This window comes from Poromitra crassiceps (assembly GCF_964638095.1).
Source record: "Poromitra crassiceps genome assembly, chromosome: 12".
In the NCBI taxonomy this organism is placed as follows: Eukaryota; Metazoa; Chordata; class Actinopteri; order Beryciformes; family Melamphaidae; genus Poromitra; species Poromitra crassiceps.
Genome location: NC_139632.1, coordinates 30,115,047 through 30,137,990, shown reverse-complemented (window position 1 = coordinate 30,137,990; position 22,944 = coordinate 30,115,047).

Below are 22,944 nucleotides of genomic sequence, written 5' to 3'. Positions count from 1 at the left end.
CACGCATGCCTATATATACACCCCCAACACACACACACACACACACACGCACACGCATGCACCCACACGCGCACACACATACACACACACACACACACACACACACACACACACACACACACACACACATACACTTCTACCCATCCTCACAGCTGGTCGCCCGTCTGAATGCGAGCAAGTTGATCTTATCACTGGCACTTATGTACACATCTCAGTACCGCACAAAAACCTCTATCCATATCCAATTCTGTCACCATTCTCCTCGTTCTTGTTCTTTCTTTCTTCTCTCTCTCTTCCTCCGTGTGTCTCTCTTCCTCTCTCTCTCTCTCCATACTAAGTTGTCCTCTCCTCTCTCAGCTGGCTGGCCTTGTTCACTCCGCAAATAACCACATCCTCTCAGCACGTTAACAAAGAAACCCAATTAGGAGATAAATGTCTTTTTTGCCTCTTTTACTCCAACCTCTCTCTCTCGCTCTCTCTCTCTCTCCCTCCCCTCTCTCTCTCGCTCTCTCTCCCTCCCCTCTCTCTCTCTCTCTCTCCCTCCCCTCTCTCTCTCCCTCCTCTCTCTCTCTCCCTCCTCTCTCACTCAAATTCAAATAGCCTACTGTACAGTATGCTTTATTGGTATGACAGCTTAGAGACTCATATTGCGCAGGCCTGACAGAAAATGTACACAGATTATACACACTCTCTCTCTCTCCTCCTTAAACCAAACACAACAGTCACCCGTTCACTCTCTCCTGCATTCAGTTCTTTCCTCCTTAGTGCACAGTTGATGTATTTACTGTAAAGCCTTATCTGGGTAATTAGCGGCGTGCTCGGCTCGCTCAGGCAGTGAACCAGTGAGTGAGGCTGTGAGACTCAGTGAACCAGTGGAGTGAGGCTGTGAGACTCACACAGTGAACCAGTGAAGTGAGGCTGTGAGACTCAGTGAACCAGTGGAGTGAGGCTGTGAGACTCACACAGTGAACCAGTGAAGTGAGGCTGTGAGACTCAGTGAACCAGTGAAGTGAGGCTGTGAGACTCAGTGAACCAGTGAGTGAGGCTGTGAGACTCACAATGTGAACCAGTGAGTGAGGCTGTGAGACTCAGACAGTGAACCAGTTGAGTGAGGCTGTGAGGCTCAGTGAACCAGTGGAGTGAGGCTGTGAGGCTCACAATGTGAACCAGTGAGTGAGGCTGTGAGACTCAGTGAACCAGTGGAGTGAGGCTGTGAGACTCAGGCAGTGAACCAGTGAGTGAGGCTGTGAGACTCACACAGTGAACCAGTGAAGTGAGGCTGTGGGACTCAGACAGTAAACCAGTGGAGTGAGGCTGTGGGACTCAGACAGTGAACCAGTGAGTGAGGCTGTGAGACTCAGACAGTGAACCAGTGGAGTGAGACTGTGAGACCCAGACAGTGAACCAGTGGAGTGAGGCTGTGAGACTCAGTGAACCAGTGGAGTGAGGCTGTGAGACTCAGTGAACCAGTGGAGTGAGGCTGTGAGACTCAGACAGTGAACCAGTGGAGTGAGGCTGTGAGACTCAGACAGTGAACCAGTGGAGTGAGGCTGTGAGACTCAGACAGTGAACCAGTGGAGTGAGGCTGTGAGACTCAGACAGTGAACCAGTGAGTGAGGCTGTGAGACTCAGACAGTGAACCAGTGAGTGAGGCTGTGAGACTCACACTGTGAACCAGTGAGTGAGGCTGTGAGACTCAGACAGTGAACCAGTGGAGTGAGGCTGTGAGACTCACACAGTGAAACAGTGGAGTGAGGCTGTGTGACTCAGACAGTGAACCAGTGGAGTGAGGCTGTGTGACTCAGACAGTGAACCAGTGAGTGAGGCTGTGAGACTCAACAGTGAACCAGTGGAGTGAGGCTGTGAGACTCAGACAGTGAACCAGTGGAGTGAGGCTGTGAGACTCAGACAGTGAACCAGTGGAGTGAGGCTGTGTGACTCAGACAGTGAACCAGTGAGTGAGGCTGTGAGACTCAGACAGTGAACCAGTGAGTGAGGCTGTGAGACTCAGACAGTGAACCAGTGGAGTGAGGCTGTGAGACTCAGACAGTGAACCAGTGGAGTGAGGCTGTGTGACTCAGACAGTGAACCAGTGGAGTGAGGCTGTGTGACTCAACAGTGAACCAGTGAGTGAGGCTGTGAGACTCAGACAGTGAACCAGTGGAGTGAGGCTGTGAGACTCAGACAGTGAACCAGTGGAGTGAGGCTGTGAGACTCAACAGTGAACCAGTGAGTGAGGCTGTGGGATTCGGTGGGCGTTGGGAATACATCGTCAACATGGCTAATATGCAGAGAGCGATCACACGCGTGCTGCCCGTGCAGAACCAGGCCGTCATGTGTTTACATTGTGTGTTGACTCCAGCTACATTAATAGCCTTGATTAATGTTTGATGTGTTCATTACAAAATGAGATATCCATCACTTGGAAGAGGCGATACCTCTCTCTTCTCTTCACCACATGATTATTTTAGGCCCTTCTCTGTGTTTTACAGATATTATATCATTGGTAATGGTCATTTATTTGGATGCATATTTGGAGCGAGGTCTTTTTTCATAGTGGATATTGTAATTGTCAATTTGCAGGATGTCAAACGGAGAAGATGAAGGCCCGCCACCATGAGCCTTTGAGCGTTGGGCTTTATGTCAGATCGACCCGGCGTAGGCTATTGTTGCCTGATAACAGAATGTGCAGACAGCACGCAACCCTCCTGACACACACGCATGCACGCACTCACGCACACACACACACACATACGCGCGCACACACACACACACACACACACACACACACACACACACACACGCACGCACGCACACACACACACACACACACACACACACACACACACCGAGTCCCCCTCCCCCCTTCTGTCTAAATGGACACACGAAGCAGATAATTCTCCGTGTAGGGGCCGTTTAAGGGGCATTATTGCCCATTTTAAAATCTCATTAGCGGGGCAGCTGCACTTTGCCACCCCATGCTGCTGATTGGGGCTCCTTTCTCTTGTTGTTTTTTGTACTGGGGGCCCCTGAGCAGAGTCCCTGTCCCCACCCGTCATGCCCCGGACCGCCACCCCCCCCCCCCCCCCCCCTAAGAAAAGACAGTAAAACACACACTGTGACACCGGGGCACATACACTACTACGGTTTTTTCTTTCTCAGGGCGAGTGGCCCTGGATGCTGGGCTGCTTTGAGCCTGGGCCACAGATTGAGGGTCAAGGTGCCAGTAGGTTATGCTGTTCATTAGATTGTCTTGCCAATCTGCTCTTGCATTTTCTTGTTTTCTTTTCTGCCATGCTTGTTTTTGTTGATTAAGTTGCTCAATTTTGTTCATTGATTGTGTTTAGTTAGATCTACCTATTCTGGACACATTCTCTGTAAAGTTATTTGATATTGATATATGCAGTGAATTGCGGCTATATAAATAAACCTGACTTGACACACTGAAAGTTTCACAAGTCTGATGTTTCTCTCTCACATGTGACAGATGGGATGTTTTTGATCAGAAAAAGCTGTGTGGAATCACAGTTTTTCAATTCTGATCTGAACCACATGTGCTACAAAATCACATCCAGGGGCATGATGAGAGCTACATGCAACTTGAACTTGAATGATTTTGAATTTGTCAACACTGCCATGTCACAATAAGTTAACCTGAGTCAGTTGTTATAATCTTGGCACCGCCGTGGCAGCTTGGATGAGCAGCGTTAACAGGAGACAACAATGGAAAGAATGACACACAGCCCACTTGACTGGTATTTCTGGAGCTTCTCTAAAGACACGTACTGTAACAGAAATGTGTTGAAACAAATATGGATATGACCTCTTTTGTTATAGTAAGTATACACACACACGCACACACACGTCTTTTCGTCATCGCTGTCAGTTCATGTTGCTGTCAGATATGGGTTACATCCTAGAATAGAATAGATATGAACAGTCATCCGAGAGAGAGAGAGACAGAGAGAGAGACAATGGAATGCAGTGACTGTATGCGGCTACTGTACAAACAGTACATTCCTCACACTCACACATGGTGATGTTATAATGGGGGGGGCAAGCCCCAACCTTCGTTTCTGGAAAGAATTAGGCCAATGCAGAAGTATCCATAATTGCAGTTCATCGAATGGCCACTTGAGGCTGGCTCCAAAAGGGAGTCATTACCCCTTCACCCCATGTTAAAATGCTCGACTCTAAAGCAGAAATAAACATGTTTACAACCTGGTTCCCAAAAACGGTTTTGGTCTCTATAGCAAATTTCAGCATTCATGATAACTGCACGGGGGTGATATATATATATTTTTCTATAGCTGCAAAATTGAAGTCTGATTGAACAGAAGTCAATGGGAAAATGACCCGACTCCTCACTGATTTATTACCTCAGTAACGGCCTTAAGGCGTATAATATGGTCCCATTTATTTTAGCGTAAAATAGACAATAAAAGCAGACTATGTCTTGGGGTGGGATTGACCGGTCGCCTGTCGAGTGATCGCGCACAGCTCACTGATCATGGACCAATAGCAGACGGCGCTGCGGCTCTTCTCGTCCAATAGGGTCACTTCTGGCTCCAAGAAAACTAAGGTCACCGGTCACATAGTCTCGCTGGCCAGCCTCCTCTCCCTTCCGTCCGAGAAGTCTGGCGCCGCAGGTCTCCATAACTGGGATATGCTGCTCTACTCTGCTCTCCCATTGGAGCGACTGTTTCGGTGGCAGCCGGATGTCCGCTCCCGGCTTATTACAAGCTCTGTCATTGGCTCCGACCATGTCAATCAGAGCGGCTTCCGCTCCCTCCTCCCTGTGTGTCGCTGTAAATAGTGCCCTGCTGCCGCAGTGAAAACAACAACGCTAACTAGCTAGCAAGCTAACGGCAGAAACCTACATGCTAGCTCGTTGCTACACGCTGAAAACGGCAAGTTGGATTGTTTGAAACTATTTTCCAAGGGCACTGCCACTAAGAGCCGCCCATCGCAATCCCACTATGGAGACCTGCGGCGCCAGACTCCTCGGACGGAAGGGAGAGGAGTCTGGCCAGCGAGACTACCGGTCACAATCGCTGAGCTATCACAATGGGAAACTCAAGGCTTTTGGGAGTCCAGAAACCAATGAGTGACATCACGGCGGCTATCTCCATATTTTTATACAGTCCCTGGTTACATCTCTACAGTACTTAATGATGGCTTCCAACTGTGCTGATGATTCCCATAATGCACTGCTACTCGCTGATATGCCAACTCCAGTTGTAACAAGGGAGTAAGTTAGCAATCTGTTTTTTTTTTAATTCACATGTACATTACCATGGAAACCTTAATCACAGTAGAAACCTCCCCTCAGGTATTATTGCTATGCATGAGCCCAGTTCTCCCATAGGCTACATGTGAATCTAAACAGCAGCCAGTCAGGCACAACGGGACAGTCTCCAGCCTGAAGGAGATGCTGCACTGCTTTGTGCTCATCAAGCAATTTCTGCCACATTCATTATTCTCTTTAGCTCCGTGCCAAAAAAAAAACATGTTCAAACAGTAAATGTGCCAGCTAGGTGTTGACAGACTGCTCATAGGAATACTTTGATTCTTTTTTTTATTCCAAAATGAGTTTGTTCCAAAATAATTGGCACAAAAAAAGGCAAAACTGATTGGCACAACACAAAATTAAAACATTTTGATTCTTTAGTTGAGAAAATGTGACACATTTACACTCTGGATCCTCTGTACTTCTGACTGAGAAAGATCAGATAATGTTACCCCCTATTGTACTGTAGCCTAACTAGGCCTACTTGCAGCTGTCACTTTTTGCCTACTTTTACACCACGCGTTTCCATATCAACGCTTTACATTTTTTCCTGCAACGCCGGAACTCTGCAACAAGAAAAGATGTGTGAAAGTAATCGCTTCACAGCTCATCTAAGAGCATTCAACCTGTTCTCTTTACACATGTTTTTTTGTTGTGTAGGGAGAGAATCTTTCCCTCCCTGAAGTGAACGGTGATTTTTTTTTAATTATTATTAATTTATTTTTACGGCCGCAGCCGAATTTTGGAAGTGCACACAGGCGTAGCGGGGGTAAACATGGCCGGTAGTTGGTACACACCTTTGGGCATATTTCTGGCACGCTGTGCGTACAATATGCAATGAAGGGTGAGGTAAAAGTGCCAGTGTTCGCAGGAGAGAGGAAAAAATGGCCTCGCTGTTGAAATAATTCATTGAAGTGTAGAATTGAGCGTGCACTATTTTTAAACGGGGACAAACCTCAGAGCCTGTACTTTAAGAGAAGGTCATGCGAGGCGAGATGGATAGCAGCCATGAAAGGAGGCTCTGGCAGATGTGGCTCTGCCGTTTTCTCTCTTCTCTCTCTGTTTCCTGTCCTTGCTTCCTCTAGTGTGTTTTCTGCTGGCTGGTGTCTCTGTCAACTCACACCCTCTTCCTTCTCTACCACCCGACCCCCTCCTCCCCCCTCCTCTACCACCCGACCCCCTCCTCCTCCCCCCTCCTCCTCTACCACCCGACCCCCTCCTCCCCCCTCCTCTACCACCCGACCCCCTCCTCCCCCCTCCTCCTCTACCACCCGACCTCCTCCTCCCACCTCCTCCCCCCTCCTCCTCTACCGCCGACCCCCTCCTCCCCCTCCTCCTCTATCCCCGACCCCCTCCTCCCCCTCCTTCTCTCCCCCAACCCCCTCCTCTCTACCCCCGACCCCATCCTCCTCTACCCCCGACCCCCTCCTTCCCTACCCCCTGACTCCCTCCTCCTCTACCCCTCACCCCCTCCTCTCCCTCCTCCCTGACCCCTCCTTCCCTACCCCCTGACTCCCTCCTCCTCTACCCCCGACCCCCTCCTCCTCTACCCCCGACCCCCTCCTCCCACTGCTTCTCTACCCCCGACCCCCTCCTCCTCTACCCCCGACCCCCTCCTCCCTGACCCCTCCTCCCACTGCTTCTCTACCCCCCGATCCCTCCTCCTCTACCCCCGACCCCCTCCTCCCCGACCCCTCCTCCCACTGCTTCTCTACCCCCCGACCCCCTCCTCCTCTACCCCCGACCCCCTCCTCCCCGACCCCTCCTCCCACTGCTTCTCTACCCCCCGACCCCCTCCTCCTCTACCCCCGACCCCCTCCTCCTCTACCCCCGACCCCCTCCTTCCCTACCCCCTGACTCCCTCTACCCCTGACCCCCTCCTCTCCCTCCTCCCTGACCCCTCCTTCCCTACCCCCTGACTCCCTCCTCCTCTACCCCCGACCCCTCCTCCCCCTGCTTCTCTACCCCCCCACCCCGTCCTCCCCCTTCCTTCTCTACCCCCGACCCCCTCCTCCCTGATCCCTCCTCCCCCTGCTTCTCTACCCCCCCTACCCCGTCCTCCCCCTCCTTCTCTACCCCCCGACCCCCTCCTCCACTCCTTCTGTGTGGATTTACTGCTTAGGAAGCGATGAGCTGTAATGGTAGACCTCTCCGGTGCGTTGTATTCCAAATGATTTAGGTGCAATGTAAGCGATTATGTTTTCAGTGCTTAGGCTGTCACAAAATGGACTCTCACCACTAAAGCCGTCACTGTGGGGGGAGGGGAATGTATGAATGGGAGGTGCTGTTTGCTCACAGCTTTCTGGGTCAATATTGCTTTAGTGGTTGCTACTATACGCCAAATGAAGCACCCATTGGTAAAAGTGAGCAAATAATAGTTTTGAGATCATTCAGTTTGTTGAGGCCTTGAGAAGAATGAGTCTGTCTTGAGGCATTTTGAATAGACAGCTACTGAGTCCAACTCGTAATGCATCACCTTAAAGTGGACAGATTCTACTCTCTTTTAGTCTACTCTGAGACATGTGTGTCCATAGCACCAAATGTCCATTCCTAGCACGGGATGTGGACGGGATGTCTGTATGCCTTGCAGCCCCGCCTCCAGCTCCCCCGTCGGCACAGACAGAGCCACAGGTGTATAGAGAGAGAGCGTCTTGAGGTCGATAGCGGTTCACACACGTGTGTGCACACACAGTACACACACACACAGTACACACACACACACACACACAGTACACACACACACACACACACAAAGTGCCAGAGAGAGGGGGGACTCTGACTTGCGCAAACCTGCACTGCTTACTTCAAACACCATGGGGCCAAATGTATAAAGCATGTGTAGCCTACACACAAAATGTGCGCTACACCATTTCCCGCACATGGTTTCTGAACTTATAAAAATCCACAGGCCGTGAGAATGTGCGTACCACTACACATCTCTCACACCACGCAGTCTTCTGAGTCCCACTAGTGTGATGTGGCAAACAAGGATCATGTAAATGTGTGAATTTGGGTGACATTTTATTTAGAGCTTTTTAGGCCGTACACAGATTTCTAACAGTTTTAGTGATTTTTTTATGCTAAACGCTCATTCCCCTTTCTGCAGAAATCACCTGTCAATCAAACAGTATGGGCGGAGCTTGGACTTTCTGGATGACGCATTTTGAGTTTCTATTCTCTCTGTCTGTTCCGGTACGGTGGCTATCGCTGCTCATGCTAACTTTCATCTTCTTCTGTTGATTCCAAACAAACCGCTGTTGCTGCTTCCACAAGCATAAAACGCATACAAGGTATTTTCCCTCAAAAGAGCGACTGTACCAGACACAGGCTGTTTGCAACAGCAAATGTACAGCTTTCATAGGTTGAATACTATTGTGCTATATCGGTGACAGTGAATGTCACTGATACGGGCATTTTATTTATGAAAATATTGCAGATGATTACTTTAAAATGACTGCATGAACCAAACGGCATCTGTGGGGCTCCTTTCCCCGGTAACGTTCTGCATGTCCTTGCCATGTTGGATGTAAAAGGCGGGGAGGAGGAGATGACGAGATAGCGGAGCGGAGCGGCTGCTTGCGCTGTGCAGCAGATGCAGCCAGATGGGCTGATAGAGGAGAGGCTGACACAGGCAGGCAGTGTTGGGCCCAGACAGGATATTAGAATGGACGTTTCTTTCAGAGAACAGATAAAGACGTGAGCCGAGCTGACAGGCTGCTAGCTGCATCTTCAGACCATTCCTGACTTGCCTGTGAGAGGGTGATCGCCACGGGGGCTTTTCTTGTAGTTTGGCGCGAGGACAACAGATGGTTTCTTTAAGATGCTCGGGGAGCGATGCAGATATCCAGATAGCCTCAGGTGGGAGCAAGCTGGTCCATGATGTTGGGAGTTTTTGGTTAACCTTTATAACCAAGGAGTTCCACTGAGATTAAAGGGCCACTTTGACGATTTTCAGCCAGCTTTGTATCGTTAAAAAAATCTGTCGTAAATAAAAATCGGTGGTAAATAAACAGTGTTTAACCTCCCTCCATGTTGCCTGCACTCAGAGCTCCCTGTTCTGATGTAAATACGCCATTTGGTACAGTGGTGCCTTGAAGGACGGTAAAATGTGGGGAAATGTAGAGGACTGTATGGGCAGTATTCACCATAACCTCTACGGATGTGGTGGTATGCACACAGGCTACAGCGGACACGGCGAGATACAATATTTTTCTTTTATCCCATTTGACTTGTGCCCCATGAGGTACACATATGCTTGTCAATTTGAGAGAGTTAAGAGTTTGCAGCATTCTTCAGAGACAAGATAACAAATATCAGATTGGGTCTAAACCATGCCATCCTGAATGTGTGTCAGCCACTGTTTTCTCTTACTCCCCCTATCCTAACTGTCTTGAGTTATTTCGCCGCTATCGACAAAGACACACTCAGGAAGGAAGTCTTGCAACTAAAACCCTCCACCTCCTCACTTGACCCTATCCCTACATCCGTTTTTAAAACAGTTGTTAGTTGCCTAGAGGAGGAAGTGCTCGCGATCGTAAACGACTCCCTGACCACTGGTACCTTCCCAGTAGCACTGAAAACAGCCATTGTGAAGCCCCTCCTCAAGAAGAGCATCCTCAATCCCACAGTGCTAAACAATTTTAGGCCTATTTCCAATCTTTCATTTTTAAGTAAAATTCTTGAGAAACTGGCTTTTAAACAATTAATTTACTATCTAAATTGTAGCAGTATTTTTGAAAAATTTCAATCTGGTTTTCGCCCCCAACATAGCACTGAGACTGCTCTAGTTAAAGTGGTGACTGATTTAAGGTTAAACACAGACAACAAAAAACTCTCAGTCCTTGTTCTTTTAGATCTAAGTGCTGCCTTCGATACTGTTGATCATGACATTCTTATAAATAGACTGGAGAAGAGCGTCAGACTCTGTCCATCGTCTGTCTTGATGACCACTCCTCAACCAGTGCCAGTTTAACACATTCACTGCCAGCCTTTTTTTTTTACTGTAGGTAGGTTCTGCCAGAGGTTTTTTTTGAGGATTCTGGCTCATTTTACAAGAGCCGAGGATTATTTTCTGCTTGGACTTTGTGAACACAAACTTCACAAAAGTACTAATAGAATGTGTGCTTTCTCTGTCTAAAAGAGTTAGTTTGTAGAGTTAGTAGTTATGTAGATATTAGCCGTTGAGTACAGCATGGTTTCAGCGTCTGAGAGTGAAAGCTGAGATAATCGCAGTTTTGTGAAATTCAATCAAACAGGCAGAACAGTCACTTTAACCATTTATTTTTGGCATCAGTGAGAGATCAGACATCTAAACAATATAGTTCTGAACGCCCTCTCCTTCAAACTCCTCCCTCCGTGGGCGTGTCTGGTGGCTTTCAGCAGCTTTTGTCACAAGCGAGTGTTCTGCTGCTGCTGCTGCTGCGAGTTTGAGCAGCCTCCCTCCCTGGCAGCGAGTGTGGATAGGGCTCACTTGTTTCTTGGGTTTGAGAGCTTTGATGAAGCTTTGTGCAATTCTAGGCTTTATGCTGCGTGTTTCAAAGTGTGTTTTCCACCCAGTCTATTTTTGGAATCCCCCACCGCCAGCTCCCAGCGCGATAATGCGCGAAAGTGAAAGCGTTTTCGCCAATCCATTTTACAGTAGAGAATGGTTTCCTCGCACGTTACCCTACAGTTTTGGCTCTGCTTTTCCTAGTGTGGAGAGCACTGTCGCCACTTAGTGGGTCCGTGGAATGGGTTGTACACGTTCGCTGACTCCAATATTTTTATAGGAGACGTGGGGAGCGTTGATCCACGTCCCACCGTCAAAAAAAAAAAAAAGAAATTTAAGCCGAGATAACTCGTCATTGGCAGTGAACCGTTGGATTCTGTAAGCCGAGATAACTCGTCAATGGCAGTGAATGTGTTAACATGTGGGGTCCCTCAAGGATTTATCCTGGGACCAGTATTGTTCGACCTCTATGTTACCACTGGGAAATATTGTCAGAGAACATGGAGTTGACTTCCATAGCTATGCAGATGACACACAACTTTACATTTCTCTATCACCACATGACACTAGCCCTATCGATAAACTGGTTCAATGCATTGATCATATCAAACTGTGGATGTCACAAAATGTCCTCCAACTGAACAAGGACAAGACAGAGGTTTTAATTATTGGAGCAAAGGCCCAGAGAGAGAGACTGTATACTGACTTAAAATCTCTGGCTCAAAATAACAAGCCCTTAGTAAAAAGCCTTGGCGTGTTTTTAGATCCTGATTTGAATTTTAACTATCACATCAATAATACCACAACTAAAACCGCCTTTTACCACCTTAGAAATATTACTAAAGTACGACCGTTTCTCTCCCAGACAGATACCGAGAAACTTATGCCCGCTTTTATTTCTAGCAGGCTTGACTACTGTAATGCTCTCTTCTCTGGTCTTTCTAAGAAAGCCATAAACAAGCTTCAAATCATTCAGAATGCTGCTGCGCATGTACTGACTAAGACCAGGAGGAGAGCACACATTTCCCCTGTCCTGAGGTCCCTTCACTGGCTACCTGTCAAGTTCACAATAGATTTTAAGATTCTCCTATTGGTTTTTAAATCACTCAACGGCCTTGCACCTGAGTACCTCTCGGATCTGCTTGTATCCTATGTTCCCCCTAGACCCCTCAGATCCTCTGGCACTGGCCTGTTAGTTGTTCCCTGGGTGAGGACTATGGAGGACTACGTAGAGGCGGCATTTAGTGTCTATGGTCCTCGCCTCTGGAATAGCCTGCCAGAGCATCTGAGGGCATCACAAACCAAACACACTTTTAAAAGAAAACTTAAAATGCATCTTTTTAGCCTCGCATTCCCTTGACTTCCTCCCCCTTCATATTTTCATTTAGTTTTTCCTCTATGCACCACTGTTGTTGTAATTTCATTACTTTGCTATATTGTTTTTATTGTATTTTTACTGTTTTTTATTGTATTTTTACTGTTTTTATTGTATTTTCTGTTTTTATTGTCTTTTACTCTACTTATTTTGACTGTTAAGCACTTTGAATAGCATTTTATGTATGAAAGGTGCTATAGAAATAAAAGTTGATTTGAATTAAAAAAATAACTTTGCAAGTCGAAAAAGTTAGTTAGTTGTAAAATTGTTGGACTATAAATTATATAGATATTAATCTCTGTGAGAGGTCACAAATGCAAATATTGTACATTAATAAATGTACAAAACTCACCAGAAAATAGTTGTTAAAAGGCAGATAACCCCCCTATTGACAGTCTAACCCAAGTCCACAGTCCAACCAAGATTAACTTTGCATGACCATCAACTCCTCTTTAATTGGCAGCAACTGTATCTAGTTAAAGGTATGTTTGTGCATGCCAGTGCATTCATGCGTGTTCATCAGTGTGTGTGCATTGCCTATGGATGGGCATTCCATATGTGTGAGCATGCATGCACGCGTGCATGCGTATTCCATAACACATGACCTACCTACCTACTGCGCCCGGCACTCTGCCATGTTTACTTGTTGTGATGGCGTGACTTCCTAGACTCCAAACTGCATTTTAATTATTGCAGGTTTGCACCAGAATTTCTTAGTATGCAAATGAGTGACACCTCCTCCACACTCACACACACACACACACACCTTTATTCTCAAGACCGAGAAGTCCTAATGAACTGAACCAATCGACACCTCCCCTCCCGGTAGCTCTGCTGCATCCACCTCAGCTTTATTCTAACGTGACCTCATTAGCATGTAAAAGTGCATCCATATGTGCACGCCATGTCCGCGCATGTGAACTGACACATCATTTACATAGTTAACGAGCAGCCGAGCGTGAATAAAACATGTGAACCGTAACGAGACCGGCAACATCCTGCAACATATGTCCCGATCCGTGGGAGGCTCGCTCCGTGGCATGATTCGGCAAGCAGCCCCACCCCCACCCCCCCCCCCCCCCCGTTACTTTTTCTCTTTCCCTCTCCCCCCAAAGCCCCCCCAATAAGGCCTTGAGCGGAAGACCTCCATGCCTCCCAAATGAGAGCCGAACCAGATGTGTTTTTTCTACTGTACGATTATAAATTAAATGAAGGCTAAGTCGTGGGGGCATGGAGCACATTTTGCTGTTAGGTTTTTTATGGCACTTTGTGTGGCGGTGGTATGTTGAGAATGGTTTTAGCGCACTGTAAATCTGGCGTTGAGCAATGTGGGGTACAGCTAGCCGGGGATAATATACGTATGGGATTACTATCTGTCGGATACAGCACAGACTAAAGTGTGTAAGTATATAAACAGAGCAGAATGATGGCAGACTGGAGCTTGAATTTCTAGGTACAGCACAGTTGCACCTGGCCTCTTCTCTCTTTCATGCTTTATCTCCATCTCTTACAAGCTGCATGTGTTCGCTAATCGCCTCATAGCCTACATTTGAAGCTCGCTGAGAAAAGGTTTGGCTCTGGCAATTTCCAGTTTCAGGCCATTTTCTTTGTGAACACATCATTTCAGCGAGTGAATGCACAAAATGGATTATTATGAAGTGGGTTTTACAATGCGAGAATGACATAAAGCATCAGAGGCATGATGCTTTTTTTAATTTCATTTTCAAATTAATTGATTCATTTAACATGCATCCATCCAGGAGACTTAAGTCCTTTCCCAGGGAGACCTGGCCAAGATGTCACTCACACATTGAGACAGTGTTCAAGAAGGTGAGAAGAGAAAGAGCGAGTAGAGCTATAGAGAGAGGGTGGGTGGGAGAGAGGGAGGGAGGGGGGTGCTTTTTCAATCTAAGCAGAGGATTAAAGATTGGCAAGTTGCTTTTTTTATTTTATTATAATTTATTTATATAACCTTTATGTATCCTGTTAGTTCCACTGAGAACAAGATGATTATTTTGTTTTTACAAGGGAGACCTGGCAAAGACAGCAGCAGCACATTTGTCTGGAGACAGAACAGCAGTCGAGCCTTTTCGAGCCAGTAAGTGATAGACTATCTGACAGAAAGTGAGAGAGAGAAGGCGACAGACAGAGAGAGGCAGACAGAGAGGAAGGAGACAGTTTCACAAAGGGCACGGTGCTTGTTTTCAGCTCATGATGATGATGGGTATGATGACTATCATGGAGGTGTTTGTTCGTGGTTATTATCCCACATGTGGTGGTGTGAGTGAGACGTCGTGTTTTTAATGAGTTGCTTAACAAATCCTGAAAATAACTAAATCAGCAATGATTTTGTTTCACCAAAGTCTCGTCCATGTAGCCGGTGCCCAATGCAGCCATGTCCCAGCACGCTTAAAAACAAGCACACGGGCGTCCGGGTAGTGTAGCGATAGATTACCTGCCTACCAACACGAGGGTCGCAGGTTCGCGCCCCTGTGTTACCTCTGGCTTGGTCGGGCATCCATACTGGCACGATTGGCTGTGTCTGCGGGTATGTGTCCTGGTTGCTGCAGTAGCGCCTCCTCTGGTAGGACGGGGCGCCTGTTCAGGGCGGAATGGAACTGGGGGGAATAGCGTGATCCCCCCCATGTGCTATGTCCTGCCGGTGAAACTCCCCACTGTCAGGTGAAAAGAAGCGGCTGGCAACTGCGCATGTGTCGGAGGAAGCGTGGTGCTAGTCTACGGCTCTCCCCAGATCGGCAGAGGCCGGGGCAGCAAGGGAATTGGCCAAGTACAATTGGGGAGAAAATGGAGAGAAACTCAGGGGGAAAAAACACAACAAGCACACCAGGATCCCACCTCACCCGGCGCGTGCCAGCCCTCACTTGCATTGCGCCACGGGGTTTGTTTGACCCTCTGACATGTTGCAGCCACAGTGCAGCCAAGGAGTCTCAGTCAAGACTCTTAAGGTGCTTTCTCATGGGACGATTGCTTTTGTTCTATTCCGTTCCGTGCCCGAGTACGATTGCCCCCGCTCCCCTCTGCCCCACTGGCCAGCTTTCGCATTACAACATTTCTTCCGCCTTCAGGAACGGAACGGAACACTTGCACAGTAGTACCTTTGCATTGCGTTGCATTGTTGATTTTGTTAGGATTTATTGACAGTAAGCAAACCATAAAAAACACCAGCCTGATCCTTTAAATACAGGTTGAAAGAATCCTTCGTGGAGCACAGATTAACCCCAGACACAGGCCCCCGGCCTCTGCACCAGAAGCACCATCCCTCCATCCTCGTCCCCTCCAACATCAAGCGAACCCAAAGCCTCCTTCAGGCCCGCTTACATGAGCCAAGGCATTTGTGCGGTCGGCGCAGCACGGTTCCTATACTGTGCTTTGAACATATGGAGCCGAGCGAGCGCACAAAGCCGGTCTATCCGATGCCAACTGGGGCTGCAAATAAACTCCAAACCCTGTCGATCTTTCCATCCAGGCTGGAAGTATTCCCGGAGGTATAAGGCTGCGGCCGCGAGCGCTGACTTCACCCCCGAGGCGACCTAATTGGGGATCTGTCACAACGTTAACGCGGCTAAAAACCCTTCAAATAAGGCCGACTCTGAGTCGTGCCGTGAATTACAGCCGTGAGGAAAAGCCTGCTGGGAGGTCGTTTTGTGATTAATGGCGTCAGAGGAGGTATTAAAAAATGGAGAGGGAGGGGGGGGGGGGGCTGTGGGGAGCGGGAGGTGGTGGATCTGTGAATGGGTAATCACATCTGCAATCCTGGGCCCTGCCACCTAATACTCAGGCTGGGTCCAAGGTAAACACAGCTGTGAAATGTCCTCGCCAACTGCACAAAGAATCAATCTGTATAGGTGCCCCCCCCCATCTGTCTGTCTGCCTATGTCTGTCTGTCTATCTCTCTCTCCCAGGGGGGCGGTGCCATCTGTCTGTCTGCCTATGTCTGTCTGTCTGTCTGTCTAGCTCTCCCAGGGGGGCGGTGGCATCGCTCAGCAGCTCAGAAACAGCGACAGGATGCGCTGGGGGGGGGGGGGGGGAATGAAAGGCAGCGGCAAATCAAGATGGATGACAAAAAGAATGACACCGCGCACACTTTGGAGGCATTGTAGATTTGACCGCAGTCATCCGTCCACATTCAGTCTCAATTTGGACAACTTGCGGTGCAGTTGTTTATATGCTGCTTAGAGGGTGTGCGAGATCAAATCCCTATTATCCTCATGTGAGAGACAACGCAATGTCCTGATTTTTCTTTCTGATCGCTGTAGTTTTGCCCCTATGTCTTTTTGTTGTTGTTGTTTTACTGCCGTGGTACTGTAGGAAGCACAAAATCATCATATGTCAGATTTTCTCCCTCTGGGCAAAAAAATTATAAAAATAGATTTTACTTCAAATCCACTATTATGAAAAATGACTCAGAATGCATTTAAGAGGTTAAGTCGACTTACTGCTGTGTGAAAGATAAATATAACCAAAGCGCACAACTGATAGATACAGTAAAGCTACAGTACACTAGATTTGTTGCTGGGAGAGAAATTTATTTTTGACTTGTTTCTGGAGCTTAGCAATTTCCCCTTGTTACTGTACACTAATTGTTATTTGTCATGTTGCCAATGCTGGCCCTCCCTATAAGCAAACTAAGCAGCTGCTTATGGCGCCCAGATGTACAGGGCCGGCCCTGCATGTTGCCTTTCAGAGTCTAGATTGAGTTGTGTTGCTTCTCAGATGCTCGCTCTGTCTAAAGAGCTGAGGTGAATTTGATGACTTAAAGGAGAAACACAGACACATGTCCAAAAACTGTAAACAGTTTTGTAGGCATTCATTTACTTTGACAGTAATTGAGAGTTGATGAGTTCAGTTGTGGACCAGTCATGTCATTTGTGCATGAATGACATCAAGGTCAAGTTCAAGGTATCTTTATTGTCCCTTACGGGAAATTTGTTTTACTGGTCAATAACTGTCAAACTAAATTAATGGCTGCCTGCAAAACGGTTTACAGTTTTGGGATATGTGTGAGATTATGTGCCAAATAAATCAGCATTATTTTACGTTGAAGTTCTCATTTAGGGTAAAACATAAAATTGTTTGGCAAATAATTTCAGCTTTTTACCATGGCAGGCCATCAAGGTAGAATCAAGTGGCCAAAACCACGTGTCAATTCTGAAGCCAATACTGATGTGGCGTCAGCCAGGCAGCAATTCCTCTTAACGTAAGGCCCACTTCTGATTGTTAAAACATTTCCACCACCACCCCCCACAACACACACGCACACGCACACACACACACACACACACACACACACACACACACACACACACACACGCACACACACACACAGAAAAAGCGGAAAAATGGGCTGTTATGGCACTGTCAGCTGCATGGCGATATTCAAACATAACATGGTCAAATTATACATTTTAATTTGACGTTTATGTGTAGGTACCATAGTGTGCAGAAATAGGGAAAGAAAAAGGAGAGGACATTTTCACTGCATGCAGAACACTGTGTCTTTAAGGACACTGGAGCTCTTAAACCCTATGCTCTGATATGAGAACAGGCATTGCTGTAAAGCTAACTCTTGCAGTTCTAATGAGCTTTTCAGTCAGATATCTTGATGTGAGAGGTAAGGGACGCATTTTAAAATAGTCATGCCCATTTACCTTGTCAAAAACTTTGTTGAATTTGGACCTACTTCCCAGCAAGCTAGCCTAACAGTGCTGATACCTACGTGTTCGTCTGGATTTCTCCTTTCCACGAATACCAGAATCTAATCGCAGTAGACCTCGTCTAACACAGACTCGTGGCCCACTAATTTCCTGAGCTTAAACTTGAAAATATTTCGCGGCCCACAGCGGGCGACCTTAGGAATCGAGCGTGCGCAGTGAGCGAGATGCCTAGTGGATATAAAACAGGGTTGTTCTAGTGATTGACAGATCGCCTGTGTCCAGTGATCGAGAGTTCGACGATTATGGACCAATAGTAGGCGAAGCTGTGGGTCTGCGGACAACCCTAACTTCACCTCAACATGTCAACATGGTGGCGACTATAAACACAATCTCCAGCCTCTGAAGCTAATAAGTGACTTCACACTTACTACATTTATCCATCCATCCATCCATGCACCCATCCATTTTTTTTACAGTCTATGGGTAGAATACAAGTAGAAGTTACTTGTAGAATCACTGGTGTATTGCATTGTTTGTGGTGTTTTCCAATAAAGATCAATAAAGCGCCTCCTCTACTACTACTACTACCGGTACTTGTAAAACTTACCACTACTAGTAAAATGTACTACTACTACTACTACATGCATTCCATTCAAATAATCTGGCAGTATCCGACCCTACCGAAACATTTCAGCAACAACTTGCAGATGAACTGTCACCCTATTAAAAACCTCAGTGCAATGTGTTTGTCAAAGCCATTCTGTCGAAAGCTTATTTGTCACTATGCATGAGAAGCGCAGAGATCTCCTGGAGGGAGTTCAGGGCAGGTGTAGGAACATTGGCTTTGTCATCGCTTGTATTTGTGTTCCTCTTGTCAAGAGGTGTTGAATACTCTCCGTCTGTGTCCCAGGGAGCGAGAACAGCCAGATCATTGTTCCCACCCTGAGAGCAGACATGCCAGCCAGGCAAAGCAGCAGACTGCCACACACATCAGCGCTGTCCACGACAATAATATCAGACTTTGACTGGGCAAGAAGAGACTCGGCGAGACAAGCTTTTAGGGGCCTTCAGCAAATTTTCAGCTTTGAAATGTGTAGATATACACCCCATCAGTGATGTTGTCATCAGTGATGTCATCAGTCCAACTAGAGGAAAGGAAGAAGAGAAAGCTGGGATGAAGAGACGCCAGTGTTACAACATAACAGGAGCGATACTCCACAAATGGACACCTCATCGCATTCAATCCCAACATCACCACAGCAGTCCTGTTCAGCGACCTGCAAACCCGTCAAAACCTGCAGCTATAGGATGAGAACAATTGCTCAAGAGAATGGACAAGTCCACGGTATCAGGCTGAAGGATGGAGTTGCCAACAACGCTGCAGGAGACTGCAGCCTACAGTCTGTACTTGACCAAATGACACACGTGGTCCTGGGCCGAATTTGCCGAATTTTGGAGGCGATGGGAGCAATGGCGCATCTTGCAACTCCAGACAGACAGACAGACAGACAGAGACACCTCCAATTATAGAAGGTATATGCACAGACGTTACTTTCCCATTGGAACACGCCTCCTCAATCGGGACTGAGTGGCAAAACATTCAGCAGGTTCCTCCCTGTTGTTTGGAGCAGCAGGTGTCATTGATCTAGGCTGATTACTGGGGGTCATGCCTATGCTCTCCGGGTTCTATGTTCCCCGCTCCTGCTAAAAAGGGTTCTATGTTCCCCGGGTCCTATGTTCCCCGGGTCCTATGTTCCCCGCTCCCGAAAAAGGGTCCTATGTTCCCCGCTCATATGCGTAAAGTCGGCGAGTGCAAACCGCAATATCTCGAGGTTGTGAGACTTCATTGACAGACTGCATGAGGGAAAGCTCGAGTCTAATAGGCTCAGATATACAGTATGCACACATTCGAGTCAGAGAGACGAGAGAGATAGACACATTGTTTTTGTCTGTTGTGCATTGAAACTAAAGTAACTAGCCTGTTTCGAAAATGTAAGGAGTAGAAAATATATTTATTTATATTTGTGTTCAAATGTAGGGAGTAAAAGTAAAAAGTTGTGTGTGTGTGTGTGTGTGTGTGGGGGGGGGGGGTGCTGATGTTCCCCCCATGATTGAAAAAGCATCACTAAAGTGCCCTCTAGAGCAGAGGTTCTCAAATGTTTTTCACCCAAGGACCCCTTACAAGATAGAAAATATACCGGGAACCCCCTCATTCTGATTTGTGATTTTGGGCTAAGCTTAATTGTTTCCACGGTAACCTGCTTGACTTTTAAATTGATAGGTTTGTTAGATTAGAATGTAATCCATGAACCAGTGATTGGCCTTCCCCCTGATTCCTTGGAGATCACTATAGCCAAGAGAACAAGGACGAAACTGAACTCTATTCTTTCTTTTGAAGGCCATCCTTTGTATAATGTATTTGATGCTCTGCTAAGCTCGTTTAGTGATAGGCTTCTGATGCCTCGGTGCTCTACTGAGCAATTGAGAAGGTCCTTTGTTCCTGCTGCTGTAAAATTCTTTAATAAACACTGCTAGCTCTGCATTGTGAGGCTCTCTTTTTGCTGTGTTATGTAACTCGTATTGTGCTGTATGTTACCGTTTCCTGTTTGTGTATCTGTACTCGCTCTGGTGGCAAACCATTTTCCCTTCGGAGATTAAGAATAAACACCATACCATACCATACTATACCATACCAACCATTTTAGATTTAAATTATTATTAAATTAAATTAAATTATAATTATTATTTTCGTTGAACTTTTGCAAAAAACAAGTTTTTATTTTTATTTTCCTGAAAACCTTTCGCGGACCCCCTGGCAAAGGCCATGGACCCCTGGGGGTCCCCGGGCCCCCATTTGAGAACCAATGCTCTAGTGATGAAAACTAGAGGAAGTGGCCTATTGGCTGCCCTTAACATAGAAAAAGTCACACCTAGGTGTTGAAGTAAGCGGTGCAGATTTGTGTTAAAATGTAGGGAGTAAAAGTAAAAAGTTGTCAGAAAAATAAATACTCAGTAAAGTACAGATACCTGAACAGTAACAAAATATTTGTGCTTAGTTACTTCCCATCTCTGATCATGTCCAGGACTCCTCCTACCTAAAATCCAAACGACAAAAACGAGAGAGAAATTCTGCCAGTGTGTTGAGAGAATTCCACTTGCCTCCAACACAGTATGACTAGTAACTTGCAAAGGGACAAAAATGAAGTCTGGATGTCTAGCACGAGAATAAAAGAAAACACATTTGGATGCAATGCAGTTTCACTTATCCAGGAATAGAGTGAGAAAAGGCAGAATAAACCAGATCATTCAGTAGGATCAAGAAGCTGATGCTTGGTTAAAAGAAAATCTTCAGAGGAGTGGATTTGCATTGGAAGCAATTAAAATTATCTAACCCCCTGATAAGAAGATTTTCCTTCGTTTGCTTTAAGAAAAAATAATACTTTAAGACTCAATACTAGATTAAACGACTTGTTAAGATGGCTATTATTTGCAGTGGACCTAAGGGGCTCATGGCTTTCTGTCAGCTGCAGTTTTTAAGCGGTGCAGCTGCTTCTATAACTGACTTTGTGTGTTTTGGCGAGATGTGTGTGGCGGGATTTGTTGATAGTATTCTGTTACATCACCACATGGCCATCTTGGTAGGAAAATAACAGGTGATTGTAATCAATTAACAGGTGATTCCAATCAAGTGACACAAGCAGCCAATGAGCTGTGTGTATTATAGCGCCATCTTGGTAGGAAACCAGGTGTTGAAGTAAGTGGTGCAGATTTGCAGGTCAGACCCTTCTACTCCACCTCCCTCTCCCCTCTCTCTGAGTCTACCGATCGGGGAGCTTGGGGGGGTGGCCTAGGCTAAATCTCGTCCACACACATCTCGTGCTAGTAACACACATATGGTAGTCACTTATAGAACCGCTTAGAAATGTTTGAGGCATAAACTAACTAATCTATGGAATTGTCGATGGTTACCAGAACTTTCAAGTCCAGGTAGCAAGTTTACTAGTTTAACGAGACAGTTTACTCCCCCCCTTTTTTCTCTCCAAGAGGTGAGAACTGGTTTTAAACAGCAAGTGAAGGGCAGAGCTATATATAAAATAAAATAAAGCTATGGAGCGGGCTTCATTCCGGCACAGGATTTAACAACAAGTTTTAGAACATAGGCGAAAACAGCAACACAGCTGGCTGCTGTGTGGATATTGGTTTATATCATTATGTGTCAATGAAATCTCCACATAGCACACGTTAGTTTCGGGTTATAAAGTTATAAGGTCTGATATCGCTTCACGCCAGGCGCAGAAATCTAATTGCTATGAGTTGGGAATTGGATCTGGGCGGTGGGTGTTGTAGGTAAATGTATCCGTGTACCCCCCTCCGACCACATGCAGCGCCCTTACTTTTCACCACATTATTTCAATATGGGCCCAGCACCTGTTTCTAGTCTCCTTCATGTAATCCTTCCACGGTGGGAAAGCCTATTTCTCTCACTTTTCATGCACGGAGCACTGGCATTTTAAGACATCGTGCTCATTCACAAAATTGCAGGAGGCTGCTTCAAAGCGAACGTATTAAAAAAATAAAAGGTCATTGCAACTTCTGCACAAGGCAGCCATTTTGTCAGTCACGGTGGTTCTATCGTTTTGCTGTGCCTTTAAATGTACTTTCATACTTGGTTATGAAGATGTAGGGGGCGCTACTGTTGTGATGATTGAGTCACATCCAGCAGTGCTGCTGTGGGTGCAAAGCAGCCGGCGGTATTAGCATGTATAAACAGGCTTCTAAATGGAGCACTATTTGGCTGTTCGTTTTCATCCTCTTAGCGGTAAACAAGGCGGAACAGGCCCTGACACCCTTCAATAAATGGAGACCAACGCACGCAGAGTGAGCTGCAGCGCGGAGCCGAGGAGGCTTGTTTGAGTTAAGGTCAATCCTGTTTAGATTGCATTGGTCGTAGCCTATTTTCCACCTTTTGTTTGTTGAGCTCTTCTGAGAGGCGAATCATGTATTCATGTATTCTGAAACCTGATGTTGTAATGAATGTGACTGTGTGTGTATGTGCGTTTGTCTGGGTTGTAGGGATGGTTGTATGTAAAGAGTGGAGGGGGGGGCGGGTGAGGGG